The sequence below is a fragment of the Physeter macrocephalus genome, chromosome 7, assembly GCF_002837175.3.
Source record: "Physeter macrocephalus isolate SW-GA chromosome 7, ASM283717v5, whole genome shotgun sequence".
Taxonomy (NCBI): Eukaryota; Metazoa; Chordata; class Mammalia; order Artiodactyla; family Physeteridae; genus Physeter; species Physeter macrocephalus.
The window spans coordinates 148,332,938-148,342,490 of NC_041220.1; the positions used below are offsets into that span (position 1 = coordinate 148,332,938).

Sequence of the window (9,553 nt, forward strand, 5' to 3'; positions counted from 1 at the left end):
GGTCCTTATAAGTTATCTATTTTACATATAATACTGTGTATGTGTCAATCCCAGTCTTCCAATTTACCCATCCTCCCCTTACAAGCAAAGCAACCTCGAGAAAGAAAAACAGAGCTGGAGGAATCAGGCTCCCTGACTTCAGACTATACTACAAAGCTATAGTAATCAAGACAGTATTGCACTGGTACAAAAACAGAGTATAGATCAATGGAACAGGATAGAAAGCCCAGAAATAAGACACAAGCACCTGTGGTCACCTAATCTATGACAAGGAGGCAAGAATATACAAGGGAGAAAAGACAGTTTCCTCAATAAGTGGTGCTGGGAAAATGGGACAGCTACATGTAAAAGAATGTAATTAGAACACTCCCTAACACCATACACAAAAATAAACTCAAAATGGATTAAAGACCTAAATGTAAAGCCGGACACTATAAAACTCTTAGAGGGAAACATAAGCAGAACACTCTCTGACATAAAACACAGCAAGATCTTTTTCGATCCACCTCCTAGGACGCTAGGTTTTATCTTCTCTCAACTATACAAGGACAGTGCTCCGTGGATACACTCTCCTCTGCTTCTCAACTGATGATCTGTTTCCTCAAGAGGATCATTCCATCAACATAGAATGTGCTGCAATATATACCACTTAAAAAAAATTGAGACCCTGCAAAGCTTACCCTCATCCCTCAGTATTGCCAAAGAGCTCTGCTCAACTGTACCCACCATATCAAATTCATCTCCTGAACTTCTTTGTGAATCTACTCCAATAAGATTTCCCTTCTTTTTTTTCCATTTTATTTATTTATTTTTTAAACATCTTCATTGGAGTATACTTGCTTTACAATGGTGTGTTAGTTTCTGCTGTATAACAAAAGTGAATCAGTTATACATATAAAAATATGGAGCGCTTCAGGAATTTGCATGTCATCCTTGCACAGGGGCCATGCTAATCTTCTCTGTATTGTTCCAATTTTAGTATATGTGCTGCCAAAGCGAGCACAGATTTTCCTTCTTAAAGGAAGGACCACTCCACCAAGAACACCCTTATCCAGGTTACTACTGTCTCTGCTGATAGGTACAAGGGTTATTTTTTTGCCCTCATTATGCTTGGTTTATCAGCTCTATTTGAAGTAGTTGACCATTTTCTCTGCATGGCCCCCAAGATGTTGCTCTTATTTTGGACGTCCTCTGGACTCCTTTTCCAGCACTTCTGGCAATCCTCTGTTTTCCCCAAACTCTAAAATTTGGAGGGTTCCTGGGCTCGTTCATAGGATGAACTCATCTTTTCATACATTCACTTCATATTTAATATCATGCCGTTCTACAGCTTTGAACACCTTTTAATCCCTGGTAACTTCCAAGTTTCTATCCAGCCTCAGTTCATTCTTTGCTTTGCCCTAGAACTTTAGAAAAGTCTAAACTTACATATCCTTTTGCCAATTTGGCACACCTTACACGCCCTGCAGACATCTCCAGTTTCGCTTGTTAAAAAATGAATGCTTAAGTCCTTCTTTTATTCTCAGTTCTGTTCCATCCATGGTATTTCTCATGTACACATGAAAATTATCCTGCTGGGCTAACAGCTGCTGAGACCAAAAATCTTAAAGTATTTCTTCTGCTGTTTTAATATATAATGCACATTCAATTGATCAACATATTCTATTTGTTCTCCTTTCAAAATATGTCTGGAATCTTAAACGTTTCCTACTACCACACTTTTATCCTTTTATTCCATACCCCAATTATAGTTCACATTACCAACTGTAATATTCTCATATCTGGTGTCTTTTCTTTCATCCTTGTCATTCTTTAAAATTTTTTTTTTTTCATTTTACATTGGAGAAGGGTGATTAACAATGTTGTCTAGTTTCAGGTGTTCAGCAAAGTGATTCAGTTATACATATACATGTATCTGTTTTTCAGATTCTTGTCCCATGTAGGTTATCACAGAATAGTGAGCAGAGTTCCCTGTGCTATACAGTAGGTCCTTGTTGGTTATATGTCTTAAACATAGTAGTGTGTATATGTTGATCCCAAACTCCCAGTCTGTCCCTTCACACACACCCCCTTTCCCCTTTGGTAACCATAAGCTTGTTCTCTAAGTCTGTGAGTCTGTTTTGTAAATAAGTTCATTTTTATCATTTTTAAAAGATTCCACATATAAGTGATATGATATTTGTCTTTCTCTTTCTCACTGACTGCATTTAGTATAATCATCTGTAGTTGCATCCATATTGCTGCAAATGGCATTATTTCATTCTTTATGGCTGAGTAGTAGTCCATTGTATACATGTACCACATCTTCTTTATCCATTTCTCTGTTGATGGACATTTAGTCTGTGGATGGAGTGATCATTTTAGACCAAGTCAGGGCAACCCTGTCTTGTTCTCGAAACCCTCCAATGACTCACGTCCCATTCACAGTGAAATCAAGTCCTCAGAAATTCTACAAGAACTTTCTCCCCCTCTGAGCTCATTGCTCCCCATGTCTCGCCAGCCGTACTTTCTGGGCTCCCCCCACGTTCTCACGTGCTTCTCTGTAGCTCATAGAACATGACTATCAAACGCAGACCTCAAGAATTTTGTCTTTGATGTTTCTGTTCCTTTTCCACAAGCATGACTTGCTTCCTCACTTCCTTTGCAATGTAACATTTTCAGAGACGCCTTCCGTGACCACTCTGCACCAAAGACTTCCCTCCATAACTCTCTACTCCCAATCCTTTTTTTTTTTTTTTTTTTTTTTTTGGCTGCACCACGTGGCATGTGGGATCTTAGTTCCCCAGCCGGGGATCCAACCCTTGCGCCCTGCAGTGGAAGCACGGAGTCTTAACCCGTGGACCGCCAGGGAAGGCCCTCCACTCCCAATATTTTTGTACTACTAGAAAGAGCATAAAGAGATTCAGATGAAGCAACTACAAGGTACATTCTTTAGAACATACTTCGATGTAAATGTATCATTATTTTCATTATGAGGGCCCCTTTCATAGAATCTGCATATGTTAGGATTCATAAAATGACCCTCAGGCTTGTAACTTATACCACGACGCATTATTCCTCAGTTTGGGGGAATAAAATGCAATTTTCAGAATGCTCTGTGTTTTTGGTGGCTTTGGCAGTTTTAATTTCAGCACATCGTAGTGCATTTGTGTGCCACTTTCCTTAAGCTAAGACCTGAAGTCGCGACCCCTGATAAGAAGCGCTCCATACTCCTAGCTGGCATTTTAGCTTTCTGGGCCAAGCAGTGTTTTCGATTGAAGGCTAGCATTTAACGTGAAAATGTAAGCACAGTGTATGAGCTGAGTTGGAATACTGAGTCCCTTCCTGAGTCTTAAAGGAATTGGAAAAAATGCTAATAATACGGCCACATCATAAAGTCTTAAAAGCCCAAGTGTTAGCATTTATAGTATATTCAAAATGCATTCCCGCAATGTAAAATGATAATTTTCCCTTTGTGACTATGGAAACCCTTTCCCTGTTTATTATTTAGTCCTCTTCATGCCAGACCTTCTGGAAAGTACCCACACTCAGCATCTTCAGAAAAAATGTGGATTTTTTTAAATAAAGATTTTGTATTGTAATATGTCCTGGAGATAAAAATCACCGAAATGGCAGTAATCTTAGTTTTGTCCCTTTGAGGCTGAGGGTATTACGTCTTCTCTGCTCGTCATGGCTGGTCTTTGGTCTCTTACGTTAATGGGAAAAAAAAATTTTGTTCTAAGTTCGGTGTATTGGAAGAAAGAAAACCACCATGGAATCTAATATAAATTCTTAATATCCTAAGGTTAGTAATTGTTTAGATGTTTCTGTGTTAAGCTTTCTGAAAAGCCTGTGCTGTGTGTTATGTGGGTTATGAGTGATTGGATTTGCCCTGTTAAAATTGTAAAGAATAAAGCATCAAGATTAGGAAAAAACTAAGTTGACATAAATTAGGATATGTGGTTGGGAACAAGAGAGGGACACCCAGGAAAGAAGATGCAAATCAGAAACACATAAAAATGCAGTTGTGAAAACGAATGAATATTAAAAAACAGAGGTACAGAGAACAAACTAGTGGTTCCCAGTGGGGAGAGGGAGGGGGAGGGGCAGGATAAAGGGATAGGGGCTTAAGAGGTACAAACTATTAGGTATAAGATAAATAAGCTCCAAGACTATATTATACAGCACAGGGTATATAGCCAATATTTTATAACTTTAAATGGAATATTATCTTTAAAAATTGTGAGTCACTATATTGTATACCTGAAATTTACATAATATTGTACAGCAGCTATACATCAATAGAAATAAATAATAAAAATATCCATTACATAAAAAGATCAAGATATTACATACCTCTTAGAATATGGTAAAAAAAAAATAGTTTATCACATTGTAAGAATGGATGTTATCAGCTGCTGCACAAAATAAAATTGACAGTCAAACTAATTGCCTGACATACATGTGCTCACTTTGCATTCTTATTGCCTGTAGATAATCGTAGTTTGGAGATTGTCATGTGATAACTATTCCCTTTATCTTATGCAATATCCCTTTGTGAAAGTGCATTAAACACACATGCTTATGGAATATATTATACAATATGTTATATATTATACCATTATATTAGTCCCTCCCCCCCAAAAAAGATGGAGGAATCAACAAAAAACGTTATCATGTTTTGATTCCCATGGATTTGCCATTGTTTTGTTTTTTGAGTTGATTCTGTTTGAGGATTCTCTTTGCACATCTCCACCTATCAAACTAAATCTTAACGTCCTTAGGTAAGATAATGAGTGTGGATAAAGTTCTGTTTCATCTGAGGAGGTCAGAATAAAGTTAGTTTTTATTATAAAAGCTGAGTTGGGAGGGGAGTGGTGATCTGATGGCAAACTGTGACTTTCACAGGGAATTCAGTTCTTCAGGTTGCCTACTGAGAACTCAGGGTTTTTCTGGGTTCAGGCAGCTGGCCTCAGAGGGGTCCTGCAGACCCCCCTCCCATGAGGAGGGTCCTGTCTGGCTTCAGAAATGTTAGAAGTGTGGGCTTGGCCAGCGAGGGCTACGCTGATCGTCTATTTGGTATAAGCCATCAGTGCTGTAACCAGGACAAGATTTCCAGGAATATCCCCATCACATGGGAATGTACACAGTACCCAGTCTTTTAAAGCAAAGATGTAAAAGATCACCTGTTTTTAACCCGGCCACTTCACCAAATGTTTTCGCCTCTCCATCCCATCCTGATCCTGCTAAAATGAGGCCATTGTCCTGGCCCGTGGTCCTCCTGAGAGAGAGATCGTCAAAGGCAAGGAGAATATTCTCATGAATCAGACTAGTCTTCGCCAGGGCAACCCCATGCCACCATCTTCCCTCCTTTACCTCCATCCATTCAAGGGTCTGTTTCTTGGGTTTATTCTCACTGCCAACATTACTCTATCTTTTTCCCAATTACTGTGGCTAAATAAATTTTTAACAGTCTGCATAGATGATTGAAATTGTCACAAGGACTGCATTGATGGCTTTAGCCATAAAACTGATCTTGTCACTGACATATTACTACTGTAAAATTTATTTTTGTACACGGCCCCAGAAACCTTCAAGGAAAACTAGCAAAATGAAGTGTGAATGTCTTCCTTTCCTATCTTTAAGGTCATTGTCAGTATCACCTCCATTTTCGAAGGGCACTGATCAGACCCTGCAGGATGTGGCTTAAAGCAACTCAGCGTTGCTTCATCAAAACACACAAACAAAACCCAAGCGGCTTATTCACATGCATGTTGGAATAAGCTGACCAAATACAGCGTTCGTCTATGATACAAACCATTGCCTTCTTCCTTTCTTTGGATTATAGGGTTTTACATTATTTTAAGAGCAAAACATATCCACTTGCACCTTGCTACAAAACCAGTTTGCTTTACACTGTTTGCTAAATAGCCTGAAGCAAGCACAACTTGCTAAGTTAGCTCATTTCCCGAGATTTGAGTGTTCTTGCAGCATTTCCCGTGTTTTTACGCCCTTTTACGCCTGACAGGTGATATGAATGCCCCAAAATTCCTAAGTGGGTTGTCACGAGCCGTGTGATAAAAGTAGCAGTAGCCTAAAATCATTGCTAATTCTAAATCCGTCTCCACTTAAGCCATAAAATTTGAATTAACAAGTGTCTAGATGCAAGCAGTAAAATAGAGGAGCATTCCTTTAGATGCTTAAAGCGTATTATGAATCGTTTTCCCTTCACCTTAACGATGTGAAGACAATCAGAAAAAAAAATGAAAAGAATTTGAATGGTGTCATCACATTCAGAGACAAACCAGTAGAGTATATATGCAGGGAGCTGTAAAATGATCACGCCTAGAATCCCTTTCAGGGACCGATATCCGTCATATAGTTATAATTTCTGCATATTTGATGGACCTACGTTTATCGAGGTCAGTGTATCATAATTTCTTTTTGCAGCATTTTATTCCCAGGGCCGTAAGTTTTTGTTTCTTCAGTTTCTTCTGGGATATCTTTTTCTCCTGTGCAACCTCCTCTTCGGGTCTAGGGATAATCTCTTCTTTTTCAGTAAGGATCATCTCAGTGTGTCGGGGAGAGCTCACGTACGGGTTGATCCGCCCATGAGCTCTGTAAGTCCTGAGCCGCGTCTTGGGGGCTTTGTTCACCTGGATGTGCTCAATGACCGGAGAATCTACATCTAAGCCCTTAAGTTCAGCGTTACCCTCTGCATTTGTGAGCACGTGCAGTAAAGATTCAGCACTCTTTTTGGGCCACCGACCCCGCGTCCAGCCCCACTGAACGCACCAACCCACTCCGCCATTGTGACGGCGGAATGGCACCCGTTGCTTCTGTAAAGTGACATCCTTTAGATACTTGGTGGCTTTTTGGATATGCCTACTCTTAATGGCCTGGGCAGTTTCATGTGTGTTTTTAAAGTGAACACGAAGACTTGAACCCTTGATTTGCATGATCTTGTAGGGTTTTCTGGGTCAAGTGAATAGCGACCCATTTTTAGAGGTCACTTCAGGCTGCTTACCGGAAAAAAAGAGATCATAATTTCTTCAACTCTTCTTGAATTTCTGTGCAAGAAATTCAATTCAGAGAGTGGACAACGTGAAAGCCAGGACGCGAGAAGGTGGACACATTGGTGACTATTATGGGGCGCTCGTTTTAAAGGTTCTGAGAAGCACAGCGTTTGGGTGAATGTCACAGATCAGCAACCAGCGTTCAGAAAGAGATGACAAGGGCTTATCAACAGGCTACCCAAGGGGTGCTTGCAAGGGGAAAAGCCAACATCCATTTTCAGAAAGTACTAGCACAGGTTGGGAGACAGAAGAGCAGTGTGTTTGAATCAGGGGGTTCCATAAATACGGCTGAATTTGGCTATCTTAATTAGCATCCCTGTTTAGTCAACAGAGTTTGTCCCTCAGATGCCAGTGAGTCTTGGAGAAGATCGACTCGAGTTCACCGTATCTATCCCATTCCTATTTTCATTGACATGGTCTTACTTCGGTGAGTTTTCGTGTGTGCTTGTTTTGGGGGAAGGGGGAGAAATATGATGGCACTTCTTAACATCCATAATTGCATGTGCCAGTTCCTGGTAATGAATTGCTTTATATCTATAGCTATCTCTATATCCATATCCATATCTGCATCTAAATCTATACCTATATCTATCCTAGCCACCATCTGTATCTGTATATCTATGTTAATATATGTTCTGTTGGTGGGGTTGTTTCTCTGGAGAAGCCTGAAAATACAGTCTTGTGCCTCATAGATTGTCTTTGAAGGTGTCTGGGGGTGGGCTAAAAATGAATGGTTTCCCTGATCAGTTACCAGTTAGAAGGAGGATCCGATATTTAAAGACAGCAAGAGGCAAACAACCTAGAAAAGGAAATAGTTAAGACAGATATTGTATGTTTTAATAGTTGAGACAGATATTGTATGTTTTAATAGTTGAGACAGATATTGTATGTTTTAATAGTTGAGACAGATACTGTATGTTTTAATAGTTGAGACAGATACTGTATGTTTTAATAGTTGAGACAGATATTGTATGTTTTAATAGTTGAGACAGATACTGTATGTTTTAATAGTTGAGACAGATATTGTATGTTTTAATAGTTGAGACAGATATTGTATGTTTTAAGAAGGGGAAAGTAAATGGGAAGGAAATCCAAAAAAGAGGGGATACATGTATACGTAGAGCTGATTCACTTTGCTGTACAGTAGAAACTAACACACCATTGTAAAGCAACTCAACTCCAATAAAAATTAATTTAAAGAAACAAAAAAGTTAAAAGGGGGAAGAAAAAGGCAACAGCCTGAGGATATGTCAGTCTTTTCGCTGGCAGTCACTCGCTTCTGATATGTTTCAGCTCTTTGTTTGTTTTCATACCTAGGGTGCTGTGAGATTTGAAAGATGAGCTTCTCTTTTTTTGTTTTCCCCAAATGCCAACTTGAAGATGTCTGAGATCTCCTTGTGACCTCATTAGTCTCTCATTCCTTATCGGGGCAAGTCTTGCCTGTTTGCAGACCATCAAACTGGAAACGTGCAGATCTGTGTGTGTGTGTGCACGTCTGTGTGTGTGTACTGTCCTGTAGAAAGATTCAGGGTCCTGATGGTACCCTGGCCACATCAATGTCCGGGCAAATGGACACCTGTCATAAACTAGAGTCTTGCCTATGGCCAGGTCTGAGGCACAAACATCTTTATGAGCCATAAACCCTCTACAGAGAAGTCACCCTTTTTATCCCATGACAAAACATGACATGCCTACGGCTTGGTGAATGCATTTTTCTACAATGATGTCTGTCATTTTTAGAACGACTTGTAACATTTCTTTTTTCATCAGCCTGCTTGTAGAGTTGAAATCAAGGGCTGGGTGTAATTATCTACCTGTCTGAGGTTAAAAATGGATTGGATTTAATCACTTAAAAAAGACGTCCATCGGCCCAACCTTGGGGTTATCCTAGTAACGTCCTGGTTCCCGGTCTGTCTGTATTTTACTCTGGACTATTAACGTGCCTTCCCCTTGCCACCTGTGACCCATACCTCACGCTGAGAGCAGATGCAACCTGCAACCTGTCCACACTACCACCTGCAGGTACTAATCCCACCACCGGCTGTCTACATGGGTCTGGGCCGTTACCGAATCTTCTATACCTCAGTTTTCTCACCTGTAAAATGCTCATGTATGCAGTAGATGAGGATTTGGGGAACAATACGTGAAAATTATTGAGCACATGGGATTCCACAGACATTAACTGGTACAACCCCTGGCTGCGAAAAACACCAAATATGGAGAAGAGTGAAGACAGGTACACATGATTTTGAAAGCATGGAAACTCTCACTTACTTGGATAGAGCCACGATGCAGCAATAAATCTTTGATTGATTTCTGAGGCCACCAATTTCTTTTTTTTTTTTGCAGTACGCGGGCCTCTCACTGTTGTGGCCTCTCCCGTTGCGGAGCACAGGCTCCGGACGCGGAGGCTCAGCGGCCACGGCTCACGGGCCCAGCCGCTCCGCGGCATGTGGGATCTTCCCGGACCGGGGCACGAACCCGCGTCCCCTGCATCG

General features: G+C 40.4%; 1 non-coding gene and 1 pseudogene across 1 annotated transcript; both read right to left on the reverse strand.

Annotated features, from left to right (window-relative positions):
- Positions 1 to 896: 896 nt before the first annotated feature.
- Positions 897 to 1,003, reverse strand: LOC112062084 (U6 spliceosomal RNA). The gene has a single exon (XR_002890548.1). It is a non-coding gene; the product is annotated as a U6 spliceosomal RNA (small nuclear RNA).
- Positions 1,004 to 6,410: 5,407 nt separating this feature from the next.
- On the reverse strand, positions 6,411 to 6,979 carry LOC102994053 (60S ribosomal protein L17-like; annotated as a pseudogene).
- Between the last annotated feature and the right edge of the window lie 2,574 nt (positions 6,980 to 9,553).